Source organism: Amia ocellicauda, chromosome 1 (genome assembly GCF_036373705.1).
Source record: "Amia ocellicauda isolate fAmiCal2 chromosome 1, fAmiCal2.hap1, whole genome shotgun sequence".
Classification (NCBI taxonomy): Eukaryota; Metazoa; Chordata; class Actinopteri; order Amiiformes; family Amiidae; genus Amia; species Amia ocellicauda.
The window spans coordinates 44,560,611-44,583,730 of record NC_089850.1 but is presented as its reverse complement, the minus strand read 5'-3'; positions in this window follow the sequence as shown (position 1 = coordinate 44,583,730).

Sequence of the window (23,120 nt, the reverse complement as noted above, 5' to 3'; positions counted from 1 at the left end):
CAACTTGTAATCATTACCGTTGTGTTGCTGTGCAACAAGTGTCCATAAAGTTGAACCAAAGCATTGCAATCTCTAATGAAGTCCATTAAGTGCATTACTGTTGTGCGGGTCCTGTGTGAGGTCCTAGCATGAGCCTTGCGGGGAGTGTACATGATTTGAACCACCTGGTCTTAAAAAGGCATCATTAAAATGCTTAGCCCTGACTAATTGGTGTCAAAGAGTGAGTTAAAATGTGGTCTTAGGATCACATACTAGTGTCTTTTTTTACATTACTGCATTTATTATCAAATGTTCATGGATTTCAGACTGTTTGTCGAAACAAGCCAAGTCTTGAATCATACATCGGTTACACAATAAATTACATTTGCTGTAGCTTTTTCAAGGACATTTTCACGTTAAGTATTTTTGATAATGCGTTTAAATAGTGTGTAATGTCGTTGAATAGGTCCCGTATAAAAGGTTTTATGCTACTCTTTTGGTGATCCGTGTCTCCTGAAGCTACCACTGCCATTTAAATAACACTTTCATACAGTAACTGGTCAGTTACAGTAATGAAAATAGTGTCAGAATGCTTCTGGAGATGTATTAATTCTGTATTATATATAATACAAATCCTAATGTTTGCGTCAAACACAAGGTGCAAACCAACATTAATTCTTCTCTGAAAGGTAATATAGTCAGTCTGTTATCAGTGAGACTGTTTATTTATTTCTGTACGAAATACCGACCGACTTCGATCAATATAAAGCCTACCTTCACCGCAGGGTTTTTAAATCTTTTTCTTAATCTTTCATAAAAATCGTCAACGAAATACAGTGATTTATATATATGTTTGTGTGTATTGCATGTATACACATGTAGATAGATAAATACATTCATGCATACATCTTACACATCCTATACAAACACCCTGAGTCTACAGTTAGTCCTGATGATTTTATAAAGGCATGCGATGAACTAAGCGCAATACTAATATTATGCATCATCTAGACAGGATAACGATGCCACCTTGTCAGGTCTTGCTACTTTACACAACCCATTTGTTCAATATCGGAGTCATAAGCAGCTGATAGATGACAGCTTGGACATCCCTTGGCTCCCAGACCCTTTCCTATAGTCTCCTGTAATCCCTTTCAGCCTTTTCTCTGAAGGATGTGAGCAGTTTGAAATCTTAAAGAAAGCAGAGTGCAGGGCTAAGAAATTTATAGTCTGTGTATATTGTCTGGCTCCAGATATCAGCAACCTAATGGATGGGTATATTTTATGAATCCAGACTCAGATCTGGGAATCAGAAGTCACTCCATTTATGGGGCACTAATGCCTTTCCCTAATCCGCCCGGACAGGCAATAAAACGTGGTGCTAAATGTGCTGTTTGGATATTAAGGATATTTTATTGATCACCCTGATGCCGCAAATAAATAAACAGTTCCTGCTGGATGATCCCTGTGAACACTGTGCTTCATATAAGACAAAGCCCGTATTTATATTTAAGAAACAAAGCAGTCATATTAATTATTATCCCTTACTCTACACACGCAGCCGCAGAAACTCAACACCAGGGAGGGAGAGTTTACTGTGTGTCACGTTGTTGATGCGCAGACCTAGATCACATTGTAATTCACGTATAAATGACCGTGTATTTTCCAAATATAAAATATTAATTAAACAATCATAACAAAACATATGAAAGTATTGCCAGAATAGTTATTATTAATTATTATTATTATTACTATTACTACTAGTACTACTATCAATATGCAGTAGTAGTAATACTGTATTTTCGAGTCTAAAACATGGTAAAATATAGTAATGTTTAGGTTTAGTTTTGTTATTCAGAATAGAGACAAAGATCACAAGATTCATATAAACAATTATTATTATTACACGCTGTAAAGAATGTACACTAATAATAAAACTGAAAACTCTCTCTCTCTCTCTCTGTCTCTCTCTCTCTCTCTCTCTCTCTCACACACACACACACACCACTAATTATTGCTTGTTCTCTGAAAGCCTTCTGTCACACAAAGACAACAGTACGTACATTTAACCAATATTTTGTATGTGTGCATGGGGTTTTAATACATACTTATGCTTTAAATGTAATGTTCAAATATACACGATTAAAATGTATTGCTCTTTATTGATTTAACAAAAAACCGAACTCTCTCTGTTTTACCATAAAAAACATTGTGTTTTACTGTTTGTTATCTAGAGGGAAACATCATAATAATATTATGATGCTATATTGTTTCTGTAAAGTTATATATATATATATATATATATATACGCACACACATACATACATACATACATACATACATACATACATACATACATACATACGCATACATACATACAAGTTGAACGATCTTTTAAGCTGAATTATTTTTAATAAATATTAATGCAATTTGAATGGAAACATTTTTTTTTTTGCATCAACCACGATGGTACAAGTGGATCTAGGCCTATCACTTTAGAATAAATATTTCCACAATACATATTTAATGCGTTTTAGAATGTAATGATTGTAATGTTGAGTGTCTATTGCAATTATCTTACCTACTGCAAATTAAAAACACAGGCCTGTGGTGGTACAGCGAAAATACAGGGAAGTAAAAGTGATTACACTGTGATTTGCGAGTGTTGTAATTGATATAATCCTGGCCAATATACGCAATGTATTATTATTATTATTATTATTATTATTATTATTATTATTATTATTATTATTATTATTATTTTACATCTATAATTTTATATATTAATATACATTTATTTAAACCAAACTTTAACCAATATACAGTACCTCACTCCTAGAATCTTAATCATGACCTTTTTTAATGAATGTACAGATTCCCGACAAATACTACTACTACTACTACTACTACTACTACCACTACCGCTACTAATATATATTTATAGATTCAGGTGATCAAAGTTCAGTGGACAAACTACTAAATAATCGATCTTACAAATAATTTTCAATAAGGAATAAAATAATGAAAGGCAGCCCGACCCGTTGTGTGTGAAAATGGAGTATTTCATCGTGGCCCCCTGAAGACCCCCAGAGGATCTCTCTGTCTAGAGCCGGAAAGAGCCACGACCCCCCGAGATACAGCTTTCCGCCTCACCTCGCATCTTGAATCTCACTTTACCTGCGGATTTGCTTTTTAAATCATCAATGCAGCCCTGAACCCTAAAGAGGTGGAGGAGTAACTCCCGTTTTTATAAAAGCAGGAGGTCTATGGTTGGTTCTTCTTTAGTCAAATGATTTAACTCAAGATATGCAATTTCTGTTTTATTTTATTAGACAGCAGTTGACAATTAGTTTGAAGGACGAATAAGGAAATACTACCGATCTGTCACACATTATTCAAATGAAGGGGAAGGATGTAATGATGACATTAACTTATGTTTTTCTTGAATACTCAAACACGTTTTATGTAGTTTACATAATCTATTTTTAAACACTTCTAAAATAAAAAAAATATATATACAAAATTCTGACCACTGAATTTGAAACCGTCGTAATATGAAAACAAATTTAACCACAAATAAAACGCAATGTAACAAGGTTAAAACAAACTGAAAATAAATACAGTAATTGATTTGTGTTAGACCGACTAACCGTAGGTGTACAATTCAGTACAGTACAGTGTTTCTACTAACTAAACCAAACAAAAACGTTTTTATCCTACTGTGTATTTCATAAAGCGAAATGAGATATATATCCCAAAAAAATAATGTCGGAATTTGCATAAGGCCTGTCGGCTCACATAATTATATGAGGAAATGGGAAATAACCACAAGATATACGACAACTTACATACTAAATTATGGGCACATACACAATAGCGCTTTTTTTCTGCCTATGTTTATATATATATATATATATATATAGATAGATAGATAGATAGATAGATAGATAGATAGATACACACACACACATACATACATACATACATACATACATACATACAGAAATTTGCACTTTTAGAGCCCTTAAATTAATAATACAATGCTTTCTAGTCTGAAGTCTCAATCTATGTTATAAATTAGCAATGTGTGGATAAACACCGCGGCACTATTCTTCTTCTACCAAATAACAGAAACAATTCAGATTCTTAACATAATAATGGAGTTTTTGATTTGTGAACTGTCCTAGTATCTTTTATGACCAGGACAGGAGAAAGTCCATCTGGACCATATTTATTGTCAGACATTTTCCTCCTCTGAAATCAGTTCATGTCCCTTTAGTGAACCAGGAAAATGGAACAAACATGCTGGAAATAATGTTGGTTCTCAATTTTTGTGTTCTGAATATTTAAGACACCTGTAACTAGTTGTTTAGAATAATACATTCCCTTTCAAATGTGAAAATACATTTTCTGTTTCAAATCATACAGACTGCTATCTTAATTTCCCAGTATTCTTAAAAACAAAACAAAAAAGAATGACAAACGTTTGGTCTTTGCCTGTTGCTCTGATAGTTTTTGTAAAATTGTATGTATTAATAACATAATATACATATTACTATTTTGTTGGGCTATTCCTAACAGAATGCCCTTCATTGTAAGGAGAAACTGTGGGTGCAACATCATCATATTTTATCACCATCCCTGCAACCATACAACTTACAAACAGATAATAGTTCCTTGGGAATATTTGAGGTAAAAAGGCACTGTATATGCAGTGTAATTACCCTATATGTGAACCATGCTAAGAAAAAGGTTATTTTGGAGGGGATAGTGTAATAAAGTTATGGACCTTTCCTGCCTGTGTGACAGCCTACACTTGTCAGCATGAAAGAGGGACCATGATTCAGTAGAGATGAATGATGCCTTTATTTATAGTAACTGAAACCCTTAGACCAGTCACTTGAGCTCTGCCTCTGAAATGAAGTCCAATCAAAGGAAAAACAAGTTGAGCCTTATGGACCCCATTCCAACATAAACAATGCTGCAAAGTGTGCAAACTGCAATCATGATTAAATTCCCAGCAAGTGGGGAGTTTTATGGAGCAACTTTTGCTTTATAAAAGGTATACTGTGCACCTTTGTTAATATGTTTCTGTTCTGTATAATTTTTTAGACCAAAAATATTTCTATTTCTTTTTTTGGTTCTGAAGCAATCTCTTTTGATTTGGCCAACCAGGTCTATTCATAACTATTGTCATGGGGTCTGAAAAAACACGAGACTTTCAATGTAGGTGTGTGTCAGGCATGTGTCTCTAGAAATACAGAACAGAATAATGCAAGTATGTGTAATTGTGTCTCACAAATTATCCAGATGTTTTAACTCTGGCCTTGTTCTGCCATTTTGACGTTTTGATATATGGGCTTCATGTGTTATAAACGGAGGTTTTAACTTCAGGCGCACCAGTCAGGTGGCTCCTTTAAGGAATTAAGTGTGTTACTGGGAGGTCTCTGTTTTACCAATTAGGAAGGCAGACCTCTCGGGTTGCACTCTACATTGTGACTTGGACTGACAAATTTACTGTATGGATCAAAGCCTTATCAGCTTTCTTTTCGTTTTATAGCTATTTAACACATGCGACCACAATACAATTAATTTGATAATTTTTTGTTAGCATTCTAAATTGTTCCATTTGTTCCAATTGCTCCCCGCAAAAAACATTATTTGTCTGGAATCCCTGAAATGACTCCTATTGTTATTGTGACTTGAGGACTTCTATACTTTCCAACAGTTATAGAAACATACATCAGCAAGGGATGTGCAAACTACAGGCTAAAGAGTTGTTATGGTAAATATAAACTGAATATTCCACTTAGGACCAAATTTCAAATTCAGATGATTACATAGTTTTGCACTTTTTGTGAAAATATCACTGTGTTTATAGGAAATCTTCCCAAGGGTGCTTTCAGCTCCTTGAATATGCATACATCTCTACATAAAAACTAATAACCCTATTGCAACCATCAGCCTATCCAATCCAATCCCCAACTCTTAACTGTAACTCAAACCTTAATCCTAAAATACAGCTGATGTGTGCAGACCACAAAAGCTACAGACATCTGGATAATCCTGAAACGTATTTAAGTGGAATCATGGTCAATCTACAGTTGTGACCATCTGAGGCTGTGTTCTGCGTTATGTTAAAGGGAAAACAAACAACCATTTTTTAGGTAAGCAATCATCATTTTGCATTTATCTCAAATAAAATTATATCACATTTAATTGTATTTCTCTTTTAAAATTGTTTCAGTTGCATCACAAACATAAAAGAGAAGAGTTAATTCTCATACATATATACACGTCCACATGCCAGGAGTCCTTTTGGTACTGGATTTCTTGCAGACGTGGAAAATGTGAGACTAACATGGCCAATAAAGCAAAGCACAAACCAGTGTGCAGTACCTGTCGGTAATTTTCATAGTGCAGCCTCATTGGGTGTTTTTTAAACTTTGTTGTGGTAAAGTGAATTGGCCTGTTCTTAAAAAAAATGACCTTGCCAGCTGGAAAAAAAAGGTCAATAAAGTTGAAGTTAAAGACGTGTTTCTCTTGGATAGTTCATCATGTTACCATAAATCGAGGGAGATTTTTCATACTTGTCATTTTTCATGGTTTTTTCTAGTCTCCTCCCTTCCTTTCTCACTCCACCTTGGCTCCAAAGCTACCTACTACTGCACTGACTGGGTGACCACAGCTGGCAAGGCACCATTTCAAGGAAAAACCTCTGCACTGCCCTTTCACCGAAGCACTCCCACTGGGTCTGATGGGTTATCCTTGGAAAGCTCACAGACAAGTAAGACCTCTAAGAAGATGCCACCTGGACTTGTCTGCCTGCTAACTTGGTTTTCATCCACTTTTTATAACTATAACTAAGAATGCTCCTAAGATGATTTGCCAGCAGTCAGAAGTTATAATTTGAGGTTCCATGTTTTTTTTACTTTGTGGAAATCTAGAGACTGTTGTATACCCAGCATTTGCATGGCAGTAGCAGAAGACATCAGTTGATTTTTTGTTTTGTTTTTAGAGTAATACGAAGCAAGCATGTCCAAGGCTATGCACAATTAGATTAATCTATTTTAATTTGTTCAAATGTAATCTTTACATTTTTCTGTTAAGTGGTAGTTTGGACACTTTTGTAAACATTCTCTTGAGGACTTTATGGGCCTGTGTGGGGAAAATACGACTATGGCACATGGTACAACTTCAAGGTTCAGGTTGTTGCCTGAAAAGAAAAAGGTGTGAAAATGTTCTTACCCTGAATTCACGTAATGACATTATAACCACAAAATCACCAAAACAACTTGTACATCATGATAATACGCTGAGTATCATGTGACCTGAACTGAGCTCAGAATGATAAGTGATTATTTATTTATAAGTGGTCAGACCACTTATGTTTGTCAACATCAGTCTGCACACAATGACTAAAGTTTAAGTTAAAGAGTTGCCAACTTTCTGTGAGAATTATCATGTATAATTGACACATTTGTGTGTGTAGAGATTCAGTGAATTATATCGTGCTGCAGAAAGTATTCTCTATTATTGTACATATGTGCTCTGTTGTTTTGTTTTTCTGTGTAGAGCATCATCCTGAATATGCATGTGCCATTACGGTTATATGCACCATGTGAGTGCATATAAATGTCAGCCTAGTAATATGATCTAAAACAAAGAAGACTAGATAAAATCTTAATTCAGGGTCCGTTTGTATCAACATAAGATTAAACAATTTCTGAGGACAGCTGGGGTATCCGTTTGAGTGCCACTGTTGAAGTGCTGTGTAAGTGACAAATTCTGTCTGTGTCTAAATTCAGAGGGTTTGCATTCTACAGCAGCCATTATTGGGGATAGTGTATCTCTGGAAACAAGATATTGCCTCTCAGATAATTATAATTTGACTATGGATGTTTGGAATAGGAGGAGACTCTTTGGGGAGTAAAATTAATCTAGACAGATCTATTTAAACGCAAAGAAAGCACTGTAAAGAAACACATAAGGATTCGGGTGAAACACAGGCTCAGTGAATTTACATTGACATTACTGGTACATGTCAGGTCTCAGTTATTTTTGTATTCTTTCTATAATGAAAAGGTAGATGTGTATACAACATACCAGGCCCTCGCCTAATATGTAATTTGGGTTATTTATAAAGTGCTTTAGTTATTCACATTTGTATTTACTTTTTTATGTATTCATTTTGTTCATTAATTGTATTATTTTCCATATTTTTATGTTTGCCACAGGGAACTGGTCATTCCTTGGCACAAACAAAACCTACTTTCTTACAAATCATTAAACTCTGCTATACATTGGTGGTGGTGGAGGTGGGACCCCCAACATGTAAAACGCTTTGAGTGTCTTAGAAAAGCACTATATACGGTAAGTGTAATGATTATATTTTTATTATTATTATAATTATTATATAACAACACATATATTCTGTTGTTGTTTAAGTACAGCATAAACCTTTGAAGCATAATATATTTTGATTTGCTATATCCCTCTGTCTAAATATAGACATACATTTGTTATCTGCAGGCTATGAAATTGTAATAACTACATGAAATTGGGTCCTGTAGCTGTGCTGACCTTACATGTTATTCATTATATGTTTGTATGACATAAATGTATACATTGCTATAGAATTATACCTTGTGTTGCAATAAAAACCCCTACCATTTAAATATGTATTACATAAAAAAAGAACTTACTGTATTACTCAGTGTATTAACCTGAGATGAGTTCACAGTTTTCATCGCTCTATCAGCATTGCACAATATTTATTGGTGTGTTGGAGGATTTAGATGACAAATATGTATAATAAATGTAAGCACAGGTCTTGGCTCAGGATCACACTGGCCTTGGGCTCCACGTGGGGGTGGGGGGAAGGATGTTTGGCTGCAGTTGGCTGGGCACAGTTCACAATACTGACCCCTACTGAGAAAATGCCAGGCAGAGATCAAAGAAGTAAAACTCTGCCCTCCTGAGAGCAATAGCTGGAATATCTGTGGCAGCAGGTGAAAGAAAGGTATGACTGGATGACATGACAGGAACATCGTGATCCTGAAGGTCTGCTCGCACTTTTGAAGGCAACAGAGACGGGAAATTCCAGATCAATGGGTTAAAAATATACACTTTGAAAAAAAAAAAAAAAGTATAATGTGGTAAATAGATTGTTTTATGTGAATCTTCCATGCAAATGTAATGCACTTTGGGCAAGACTCTTCTGCTAATGCTGATACTACTACTATTACTACTGACTACTTACTACTTCTACTACTAATAATAATAATTATTGAGAATTTGCCTGAGGAATTCAGAGTTCTGTAAGTTTGGTCATTCATGCATTCTGGAACAAGATTATTTTCTTTTAGAATAATGTTTTCTTTTACATTCCGTTTGAGCCTTCTGAAGTATGATTGTTTTATATTGTTAATGTTATTGTTGCTAGTTCTTTGACATTTTTATTCCTCCATTTGCCCATACCTGTAACACTAGCTATTCCATTTTATTCTGTATATATTACAGACTCAAGTCATGGAAATGTCTGTGGTGTTCAATGTAGAGTCCCTGCTTTACTTCAAATTGCAATAAAACCTCCTACAGTCCCACACTGCCTATAGTCTTCCATGATTGAATCCTTTCCAGATGCTAAAAACCTATGTGTTGCATAATTAAGAGTGTTTGGGACATTTCAGATATAGAATTATTTTACTGGCCCATATTGTTTGGCATATTTGTCTCAGCTGGCTTGAAATTCCAAATGAATTATTTAAAAACTATGATTCATAGCACATATATATTTTTCTTCTATTTTTTCCAGGACAGGCCCTGTATATATTCTTTCCCTCTTTCTATTTAGCCATAAAGAGTGTTATATATCTGGACAGAGGGTAACATATCTAGCAGGCTGGCATTAGGTTCAATAGGACTTTGAGTGTGATACTGAAATACTGCATGTTTTAATGAGAGGTTCTAGGACATACTCCAGAACTTGAGGTGCTGGACACACATCTGGCACATGTCCAGTCATCTTGTACAGCTCCTTCTATTGTAATACATCATCTGCAAGTAATGCAAGGCTATTTGTGACACCCTACAGTTGAAATGTTAATGGAGTATTTACAGAGAAATAAGTGAAAAGCCTAAATTATTATGGCATGTCTTTAAGATAAGGAGCACTTCTATGCATCAGAGTTTAAGTGCAAAATGTGCATTTTCTTTTTTTTCTCTCAAAATGAAAACTTTTACTTATCAATCAGTCATAAATTTCCTTAAAAAATAATTTTAGTAAGACTTTGTCTTTCAAGGATTGAGGATGCTATATATATATATATATATATATATATATATATATATATATATATATATATATATATATATATATATACACACATAATTCTTTAAGATTATGCTTTTTTTTGTTTTAGGACACAATTAGAAATAATAAGGTGTTAGTGTATTACATGACAGCTCATTTGCACACAGGACACTATGTGAATGTTTAATAAGAATAGTTTACTCTGAAGGGAACTTAATTTGAGACCAAGAGAACCGGAGCTAGTATACACAATCAATAAAATAATAATAATTAAGAACAAGCAAACAAACAAACAAAAAAACATGTAGAACTAAAACGGTTCACAAGTTTGCCACAGGAATTCTTTTTAGTCCTGAACAAAGAACAGAAGAAAATACAGAAGCAAGAACAGATCTAGAAGCTTGAAATAAAAAACAGAACTTGATATGCTTATGAGGTTTAACCTCTGAAAGGAAAGACTGGCAGAAGTCAGTTCTGGGTAATGAAAGTTAAGGCTTAAATCAGTTGTGATCTCATTGACAGCAGCTATGAAACGGTAGGAGGGCAGAGGCCAACTTATGACATCACTACTAACACGGCCCTTGGGTTGAACTCTTTCAAAATGATGTCACTTGAAAAACAACATTTCCGTCCTGAATGCCAGGTGGTTACCTTCAAAGTTGAAGAAGCAGATTGAGAAATACAGAAAGACATTAAAAAAGAAGAAAAAATTGGGAGCATAGTGTTACATTAAGGAGGCCACTAAGCAAATGTAAAGCTGTGGTAGCCAAGAACTGGCGGAAACTTTGTTTAAAGGAAGTGATTGTAACTGAAGTCCAGCATAAAGGCCTCACCAACGAGCAAATAAGCCAGAAGAGTTACATAATGTTACGAAGATGCAATTACCACAGTGTATGAGTAACAGGTCACAAAAAGGGGGGGAGACATTATACGATTACACATACGTCAGTGACAGATTTGTAGCTATGCTTTCTAAAAATGGATTCTTCCAAAATTAAGGAATGGGTCGATGCCAAAACCTGGGACAAAAGGAAAAAAACCTGCCAAGATATTTAGAGGAATGCAATGACACTTGTTGCTGATTTGCATTGAACTGACATTGGTTTGGTGGATTTCTGTCCTTTTCATTTTACATTTCAATGTATCAACATAGACATATTCTTTCCTTATCCAGCTGAACAGAGTGGAAGATGGGGCTCCTGAGGGACCTCATACCTGCCTTCCATTCGCCCACAAGTAGTCTGTGAACACAACATACTATGAACTTCACAGAACACTCCAGAATGATGGTTTCATTCAAACATTAGAATTGAATTTTTATTTTTATTATTTTTCATGTAAATATACATATATATGTATTCCACAAGGCAGATGTAAATGTCTGATAATGACCAGTAGGTGCTGTGTCAGCACTGAACTGTGGTGTGGCTATCATGGGACACACACACACAATAAACATGTGCTCTGAGCTGAAATTTATCATATTTTTTCTTTAAGCTATGAGCTGTATTTGTTGTTCCCTAATTCCAATATTATTTGTGTTTGTCAAAATGATTCACCAAAATATAATTTTGATGATATCATTATTTTGTTACAAAGAATCTCTTTCAGGCCTGCATCTGTAGCAGTTTGGTCAGTTCAAGGTATTTACTTTTATGACTTAATGATTTTTCTCTCTTTGTTGAAATACTATCTTTTTAATTACTTAAATAACTATGAGCTTAATGCAACAAGACACTGTACGATTTAGACTGACCCACATTATCTAGACAGCAAAGTATCCAACCTTGTGTGTGTTAGCATTACTAGGGATTTGGTATCAAAGCTTTTGTATAGCTTGACTTAATATAAACAAGATGTCAAAAGGAGGACCTAAGAGGAGACATTTATAGACACCACAAAGTGCAGAAAATTATAACTGCCTTAAAAAAATGAAGAAGTAGTTACCACAAAGCTGAGACCAGACAATGTGCTGTGGTCTATAATCTTGAAGAAGATAGATATGGTTGAAGTGACAGTTCAACCACCACCAGCCAATATCTGGTCTCTAGGTCAGTAACATAACTTGCATGGAATCGTTGCATTGTAATTTCTCAATTTCAATAGGAGACTATAAATACACAAATGTAGGGATAAACAAATTATACAAGCCTGATGACTTGCATTAAATTAATTATTTCAGCCTGGAACCTGTTTTAGCTGGGTCCATCCAAAATTTAAATATACATAAAATAGTATGAAATATTCCCTATTAGTTAAGTTTGATACTTGACACATCATGAATGGCAAAACGTTGCTTGTGACTTTAGCACAAGCAAGACAAGTCTGCACTGCATGGACAATGCAGACATCTACAGGATGGCATAAGGATTTGAATAAAAGCTGACAGAGCCTTGTCTTGTGAAATGCCATTTTCAAACACAGACATTTAACCACCAAGACGTAGAAACCACAGATAAACAGAACACCAAACGAAAACAAGAATCATTAATTATCTGTTGGGCACTATGTATTAATGTGGGCACTAAAAAGTGCTTTGGCCTAGAGAAACTGACAGGACATGGCAGTGACTGCAAAGCACAGGGTGAGACAGAGGTCAAATCACAGGAGAAACTGAGAACTAGTTAGAAGGAAAACTGAATTGCTGTGAACTGAGCTAATGATCTTGGCCTATACCAGTACATTTTAGTAAACAGATAGTTGTACAGAAGGGTGAAGGGTCAAACAGTAACATGACTGTTTTGGGAAATTGTTTAGCAGACATTGAATGAAATTGGCCCATGTTTGGATGTAATCTAAGTACCAAATGAAAGGAACTATATGTCTTTCAAGCCCTAAATGTGAAGTTCATTGCCCATTGTCACAGTGTAAACAGACGCATCTCATCCAGTGATGAAGGTCATGTGTCACCATACTTAGTAAACATTCCCAGCAATCATCCATCCCTCATGCATAGCTAGTGCAAATATATTTTAAATTATTATTTCATTTTCTACAAGTGTTGTAATTCCAGGAACATCAAGGAGACCGTCTTGTGTTCTCAGTGAAGTGCTATTTTGAATGATTCACAAAAAAGCTAAACATCTCTCTACACACCTCTTGGAACCAAGAGAATGTGTGATTGTATGTGTCACATGACTCCCTCGCAGCATACTGTCCAGATGTGCAGTGCCTGTGAATGCGATGTGTAAAGACATACTTACTTCACAAGACGTTTTCCAAGAGATGCTAAAGAGTGGTTCATTTCCATTATCTTATAAAGAAAACCATTCTAATGATTTTCAAAAACACAAGGGCAAATTGCACACTCGAAATGTGACCTAAGGAAATTATTATTATTTCATTCTTTATCTACCAGTTTATCTTCTTATTTAATAAGAAATATTTTCAATTTCAATCTATGTATGGTTTATGCTGATACTGGACAGAAGCTTAAAATCAATTGTGAACATATGCAAGTCCTGAGTAAACAAGTAATAAACTTTTTTTTTTGCAATTTTTAAATATCTGCATTTTTTTATTTTTTTTTGGAAAACATCTGTACATTGAATGGGGAAGACACAAATACAAATACTCAGACAGGGAGCACTTTTAAAATGCTTTCTCAAACCAGTTGGAAAGGTATGTAATTAGACCACCCTCAGGCCTATCAAGAGTGTGCAAATTGAGCCATTCTTTATGTTCGCTTATCTGATAACAGCGTCATTATCTCGAATAGATTGAGAGGACTAGTATGTGTCAGGCCATATTGACAGAATTTACATGCTGCAGTGTGGAGGAGAGACAGCACCTTGATGTCAACACCCTCCTGTAAGCACACTTCGCACAGACTGATAATGAATTAACAAGGAATGTTTTCCACCGTGTGCCTCATTAAAAAAAGAACACAAATAAGATGTCATCGTAGTTTTTCTTGCTGGTGTTCCAAAATAAATATATTTGATTGAAATGTAGTTGACTGGAATATATCAGCCCTCTGACAGAAGGAGGGGAAGGTAAACTAAATGACAAGACGAGGCCTCCTGCATACTAATCAACATGGCAACCAGATACACGGCCCTGAAGTCCTTTTTGATTGGAGACACACACTCCAATTTTGGTTATATATTATTGTTTATATGACATGTTTTTATATTTATAATAATTTCTCTTGGTAGTACGTCTTTTTTTATTACAATCTAACTAGTTTATTATTCTTTAAGGCCTCTTTATCCTTAGCAGTGCAAACCAGTGACAAGCACAGTAGACTGCCAGCTTAATTCCAGAACATTAACTAATAATAATGTTTAAAGCTAATCTCTTTGGCAGCTTCTGGGAACCATGCATTTTTGTCATACAGCAACTAATGCATAATCTTTTTTTATCATTCACTTTGCTAATGAAAGCAGGAGGCTAATCATTTGTTTTAGAGTGTATAGCAGTTAAACAAAATAATTAATCTTCCTTAGAGGCTTTTTCCTGAGCAGAGGAGTAAAGTAATCCTAATTCAGACATGTTCTCAGGTTTATATCCTCTACCATCAGAGGCAACATTTGTGTGGTAAGATAATATTTGTTTTATTGGATAGCTCATAAACACACCCTACTCTTAAACTCCCTTTTAAATTGAGAGCTATATGGCCACCCAAACTAGCATTTAGAGATATCTGCAAATTATGTTATATCTTCAAATATTTAAAGATATCTGAAATACATTTTGAGATATTGCTAAATGTTACTTTGTATTGCTATAGTGTTAATTTGTAAAACAACCCATTTATCTGAGAATACATATACCGTAAGATTTAAAATAACAGACAGCTGATGAAGTACCCACACATTTAAAATAAAACGAGGGATGACTTGACTTTACGGGTACACTGATAAGTGGACACAAAACAAACGGCAAACTAAAGTTTCAAAAACTATATGAAAACGCTGAGATAATCACTTGGTAGTTCTCCATTACTGCAAACTGTAATGTTAGTAATGATTAAATATATGTAAATGATTATTCAGTGTACAAAAGTTGTATGACTGAGCAACTGGTAAAGCAATAAATGTGTATTCATTCATACACAACACATGTCCACAAATTCCAGTTTGAAGCTTATTTTTTCAAACAATTATTCAGGAGCAGCGGAGCTGATTAATATATAATAGATTAAACATCTTTAAAATCAATTAATAAAATAAAACATTATCTGCATATATATCAATATATAGTGAAGCAAATTCCAAATCTTTGTAACCCAAGTGTTAAAGGGGTCAAAAAGTACAAACCCAAAGGGATTTGTTTGGGAATATATGACACTGCACAGCTGGCCTAATCATCTGTACATATTTTACAATAAAACTTTATGAAGCATCTAGAACCCCAGCTGGTTTTATCAACTAAAACACAGATATTCCCACTACAAGATGCTGTTTTTATTTCCGTTCCATTTCTATTCTTTGTCTTCCATTCGTGTTTTTCAGTGATGAGTGGTTGTATTCTTTGCTTTAGTGCTTTTCACTGAACCTTAATGCAGAAGAGCAGAGCTATTAAAATAACAAAAATAATAATACAAATCCTGCCTGTTTTGTGTGGTGTTGAATAAATTCCTTAACATATATGTGTTTATTTTTATTAGATGATTTTCGTTTCAATTAATTTATTGTACAATGCAGTTAGTATTAGTATAATTATTAATATCTTATTCAAAGTAAAAGTAATAATTTGCTGGAGAGATGTGAGGTGAAAGACACAAATAAAGAAAAACATTTGTATTTATTCCTTCCCAGACTGGAAGAGCACAGAGTGATTTATTTGTGTCCCATTTTAGCTCTTAATTGTAGCTGAAGCCCACAAACCCAGGTTTCACATACCGTTAAATCATTTAGGGTTTAAAACATATATATGCAATTTATGTTGGATGATAATCTGTTATGACTACTGGTTAAGTAGATAACACAGCAAAAGTGCTTACATTCAATGAGTAAGCATTACAGTGGTACTGTGGGCTGCATGCAACAGAATAAGTGATTGTGTAACTGGGGCCTTGTTTGAAATCTGATCACTTTGTCTGTTGTTTTATTCCCAGGGTGCACTTGATACCGACACATAACAAATGGATCAGGTGGCTGTTACCACCCTCAGGAACCCCCAAGTGCCACAAGAAATATCCTCCCATCTCATTACCAACTGGGTACTAATTAAGACAACATTGTAAGGCGGTACCACAATCTGCTCTCAAACGCCACCAGTAATTGCTGGTATGCTTTAGAAATACCATATTTAGAAATGTTGCATTCCTATAATAATAATAATAATAATAATAATAATAATAATAATAATAATAATAATGATGATGATTATTCCATTACTGGAGTAATTGCCTAAACTCCCCTAACAATTGTAGCTCATACATTACATACTGGACTCCTCAGTCCTGTAGCTGTTTTGTTATCTCTAATTTTGAATGCTTTGAAATCAAGTAGTTCATCTCATTCTTGAGAAACATCCAAGTGTTTGCACTACACACTTATCACAGCTTTACATGTCTTCTCAAAACAAACTATTTGTTCTGGTCAAGCCCAGATGAGTGCGCTATTGATTATTAGCTTAAACAAACATCTGGTTTTCATTAAAGAGCACAGAGTGGTGTTGTGCTGGGCAGGACAGCCTCTTAACAGCCATCACTGTGGGCTATTGATAAAATTTAACATATCCTGTAATTACAGCTGAGTGAATTGGAACCAGCAGATTTGAATATACAATTTAAATGTATTGCATCTGCTATTTTACTTATGCATGTGTGTGTATATATATATATATATATATATATATATATATATATATATAGACACCAAACGAGCACAATGGGTCGAATGGCATCCTCTCGTTTGTAAACTTTTCTATGTTCTATGTCCTTATATATATACACACACTGTAACCAATTGAAATTTCATGGGTTTCAGGTTTTCTTTTGTCCATGCACACCCAAAGTGTAAAGTTGTAAAGCATTCTGTGTTTTTTTTTTATCTGCAATTTCTCTATATATGAAGGGTTCTTATTACATGTTGTGGATTAGATACTGCCTTCTTTTAGAAAGTGTAAGTTAATGTCAAAATAAACACCTCACTTAACTAATCACTTTAACAACATAATAACATTAACATATTTGTTTGTTAATAGTAGCATGAAAGCATCGTTTCTTTTTTTTATGGTGTCACCCCTACAGATATATTAAGATAGGTTGAAAGAAACTGTCATTATATGGCTCTATTTGAGATTATGATGCATATTTCTACAATGATAACTTCTATGCTCGCTATCTGGTTACTGACCACATTATTATGCAATTAACCTTAGAGTCTGATTGCCTCACTTTGTTTTCCACATCTACTTCCTTTGCATTATGAAGTTCTCATGGTCAACATGTACCGAAACGCATGCCGTCCTGGGGGTGTAACAGTTAATTTTAACTGAAGGACAGGCGTGCTGATTGCACAGTGAGCTGGTGTGAGACATTTCCATCTTAATTAAACAAGCAGCCTGCTTTCACTGCATACAGCAATCAAGGATGCTGCCTTTTTATGTGTATCGAAAATGTGAAAGGAATGCATTCAATCAATACTATATTAGATATAGTACACAGTGTCACAATCATATGCACACAGTTTTCAGAAGCAAAACTCCTAATAAGGATTATTATGTTTCATACAATGAACAAGCAGAGAATCTCTAGCTGACTATCCAAATGTAATTCTAGTCATTTTTTAAGGAGTGCAATACTTAAATGTTTATGGTAGAACATTCTTGATTTTTGTCCTGTTCTGCTGTTATGTTTTATCCACCTCCAGCCCCAGCTAACAAACTTACATTGTAATTATATTGTCACAACCTTCTGCTTATGTAAAATTGCACTCAGATTTTGTAGACACACAGATACACTACCGGTCAAACGTTTTAGAACACCCCCATTTTTCCAGTTTTTATTGAATAACCTGAAATGGTACAAAGGTAAGTGGTCAACTGACAGAGATAAAAAAACTGAGAAATAATGTACATTTCAGAGTTACATACTGTGTTACTACACCATCCTAAGCAAGTGTTATACGCAGCTCCTGTGCATAGAAGTTACACTGTACTCCTCCAATGCGCACATCGTTTGAAAACTTATTCTCTTGGCTACCAGCGCATTTCATTCTCAAACACATCTGATTTACAGTTTCTGTGTCGCCGCCATCATTCAGAGCTGCTCCGGGGGGGTTGGATTTCTTTCAAACAGGCTTGTTTTGTTCAGAACAACCTAACGATTAATCCTGTATGTATTATTTAATGTTCTATCAAAAACAGAAGTTCAGATCCAATTATATACAATCGATGCATATTAGTACACTGTAAACAGTTTTCGATCTTGACATTTTGAGCTCTCTGCGGGTGTGTGTTGCTTCTACCAAAACCGTGGATGGTCTTGTTTTGATCAGTAGACTGTCTAGTTCCAGAATATGTCATAATTGTCAATATTTTCTGAGATTTTGTATTCCTACTCAAACAATTTCAGAATGCGGAGGGGGGTGGGGGAGGGCGTAAATATGGGGGGGGGGGGGGGTATAAAAAACAAAATTTTCACATCAGATAATGCTTCACATCATTAGAAAGCTGAGAGTCTCAACTTTCATGGGATACCAAACACCTGGCAAACAGTGAAGACTACACATGGGATTAAAGAGAAGCACACAGATTTAATGCCACAGAGGTTTGTCAGCAGGGCAGGGGTAGTCAATTATTTTTTGTCAGGGTCCAAATTTCTTGGTCAAGGTATAGTCAAGGTCCAGACTCCAGAGTGGGGGTCCGGGGGCCAAAATCTCCATGAAATCAGGCAGATTTGGACTCCAACATACCTTTGCTTCACAATCACATATCAACTGGGATTATACATGCAAACTAGACATGGTTCTGATGCTTGTCAATCACAGATATTTCACTGGAGCTAATTGTAACGGGTGAGGATGCACCATTTTCTATTTGTGTGCCTGTGTCTTCAATTGAAATCATCGGTTTCCACCACTGTAGGAGTTTCTAGGTGAATGCAAGCTATGGCACAGTGAGCCCCCCACTCCCTGGTCATGTGAATGCATTTTTATATTATGGAGGCGAGGTTGAAATATATCCACACAACAAACGACCTGCAGTTTAGTTGTTTATTTATATAAATCAGGAAAACAAACCAAATACCTGCTTTTTTACAAGTACAAAGTACCGATCTTGCCCCAGTCTAGAACACGTACAGAGACGCCGAACCGGGAATCTGCGCGCAACCAGCTCACTGACTGAATCCCGTATTAATACATCACATCCTACTGGATAATAACCAGGAAGGGCTGCTACTGGGTTCACACAATAACAAGCACTGAGTGCAACAAACCTCCACAACAATACATTGGAATACAAATCAATCATGATAATAAGTTAATTAAAATTATTCTTGCGGTCTGCCTATTGTGTCCCGCTGGCGTAAGGGCTTACATTTAGTTAAACACAACGATTGCATGATTTATTTTTCACCTCCAATTGTTTATTTGTGCTATGCTTTAATATCAGAGTACATTGAGACATTAAACTACGTAAATCTCAATAAAAACTGCAAAAATGTAGGTGTTTTAAATCTTTTCACTGGTAGTGTATGTCAGCTAAAATAAAGGCAACTATTTTTTTTTTAAACCATGCTGTAATATTTATATCTGATAAGTCAAATAAAAATAACAAAAATAAATAATGGAAGACGCGTTTTGAAAGGGACATGTTTGTTCTGAACAAGAAAGATAAATGCTAGCATTCCCAACCTGTCTTTTAAAAGCACACACTCTACCCTTCAGCAAACTGACAAATAATTGTTCACACCCCCAGACTCCCACTTATCACCGTCAAAGGCAACGGATTATTGACTTTGCTGTACTGGATATCTACAGGGACCACTTGACTAAACAAAGGCATAGAAAACTAAATTAAGGGCAGTTCGAAATATATATATATATATATTTTCTACATGGAGTACTGTATGCACAGTGTCAATGTAAGCAAGAAAATTACATTAGGCATGTGGCACACTGCTGTTATAATCTATTGGAAGTACTGGGTTGAATTACATATTAAACAGATTAAAGATAATTAAATATGTAGTACAGTATGTATGCAATGACTGTGTTACATAGACATTGTTTTCAAATAGTTTTAATGTTCAAATGCTTTCAATATTAATATATTTTTCTTTCAGTGAGCTTGTCCCATTCTGGAAAGAGTTCAACTGTGTAAAACGTTTCACTTTTTCATGTGTTTGCAGCTCTGGTTATGTAAGAGTGTGCTATATATATATAACCATGTAACCTGGAGGAGCTTGAGACATACAGCATGGAGGAGTAATTGAATATTCCTCCTGAGAAGTTGATGAACTTGTTAAAAGGCAACATGAAGCACCTCCTCCTTTTTATCAAAGTGAAAGCAGATTTTGATCACATTTCTGTGGGCTGAATGAATTCTAACATTGTATCATTAGAAACACATGTAACAATTTTCGATAGAAAGGCTCTGAATATATTTGGCGATTACAGTAAATATACACAACTGAGCTGCCCTTATCTTATCGATGGCAACAACCATTTGGATAATACTTTTGTCCTTCTGTCATCCAATGAAAATCAACTCTGCCTGCCAGACTGCAAAATGACTCCTCAGACCATGACACCATGACTTACAGCTGCTTTGAGAAGTTTCATATCCCAGACTTCATCAGGTTTTCTCCATAAATATGCTGTCCAGAATTGATGTATTAAGAAAACCTGCACCCAGCTGTCCACAGCAGAGACCCACAAGTCATACAGTTTCTCCTCGGACTCCAGAGTCCACAGCATGTTTGTCTTTTGGTTTTAGTATCTTAGATTGTTTAATTTGGTTTTGTCATTTTTATTTCTTCACTATACTGAGTGAAATTCATTGCATTAGATCCTTTTTTTTGTGTGTGTGAAACTTAATTTGTCCAGTATTTCTCATTTTACTGTACTTTTGAGTCCAGCAGAAACCCTACTCCTTCTGGCAAGTCTTTGCTTAACTTAACTGTGACCTTGTGTCTTAAATGACATAACTGTTAATCACCGTGTCATGATTTACAGAGACAACTCTTGGTATTTCTCTGTAGGATTTTCCTTACTCATAGTAGTCAATATTTCTTCCTCTTCACATGTGTCAATATTTTGTGATTTCCTGGTCTTGGCTTCTTCAACTGCTGTATAAGCAATAAATCCTGCCAGTCAAGGATTAGATCTGCTCAACGGACTGTGAAAATAGCACATTTAACCAAAGTGTGAATTAACTGGGTGTGGTGAAGTTAATATCAAATGCCGTGTGTCATACAGGTCACAGGTTTAAGTAACCAGGGCTGTCAACAAGGCCTACTTGCTGGAAAACAGAGGCGTTAAGTAGACCACTATCCACATGTGCCGCACCATTGTAAACAGCTGTTTTGGTTATTTGTTTGGTTGTGGTTGACAACACTTATTTGGAACGTACATTTTTTATTTGTCGGTATTAAGTCATAATTATCAACAGGGCTAAGTATATAGGTATTTTATTATAGAGTGAGGTGTACGAAAGGGGACTTATTAATGCAAACGCCATATGATTGCTCCATAGGATGAAGCATTCCCAGTAATGTGGGTGGGGATGCTGAGAGGGCAGGCAGAGGTGATAGACAATCTAGTTAAGCCGTGATGCTTTATGGCCTACTAATGAACTACATTTTACAGCTAAGCTCCCTAAACCTGTCTCTTCCAGTGATTGATTAAGATATTTCCAGGGATAGACAGCTGTTGATAGGGAGTGCCCAGTGGTAAATGAGATAACAAGTACTAATGCATAGTGGACCAAGATAACCCTGATAAAACAATGATGAAACCCTTATGAAGATATACTGTCTTATTTACATTTTTCTAGTCTAATGTATATTTAAAAAAAAAAGGCTACATCTCCTCCCCTCCCCCTTTTTCCTTAACGTCTGAAACCATGTTCAATCATGGATTGAGTATCTTTAGCCCTGTGATTCGTAATGTACTAAGTCATTTTGGTAATTTCATGAATGCACTCTGACAGGCTTTTAAAGGCACAGCAGACCCTCCCAAAGATACTTAACTGCAACCCAAGTGACCAAAAATTAAAAAAATGATATACAGTAAAAAGAAAGAAAAGAAAAACAGAAATTATCTGGCTACATTTATTATTACATAAACAGAGATGTTTTAAGTGAAGATAACATTAAATATTGAGTTGGAAAAAAAGGTAGTTTACATTCTCAGTGGAGTAGTCTTGATAAAAGGCCAAAAGAAATATGAGCCGCTTTAAATGCGAGCATTAAGATTATTTATTAGACTCCCATTCTGTTCGGCAGCTTTCGAGATTTTCCCAAACAAAAGACAGGCCCTGCTTAAAATGGCTGGATCATTCTAAGCCGATAATCAAATAAAACACCATATTTTCAGACTAATAAGTACACAAAGTTCTATAACTCCCCTGATTAGGCATATTGCCCTTCTTCTTCTTCTTCGAAAAGTCAGCTTGATTTACACAGCACCGTTTGGAAATGCTTTCTTTGGGGAGCAGAGATTTCATAATTCTTTTGTGTACGTCTGGAAATCCTCCACTCATACTGATTTTTAACCAATTTATGTCCCCTGAAGTGACCTCAGGAATTAATGAGGTTCTTGCTGTCAGTTGTACCAATCACAAGGTCAAGTAAATCATTCTTTAGTCCGCAGTCCTCCTGGTTCGTCCTGTCTCTGCGACTCCATATCCCTCAATATCAGACAGGCCG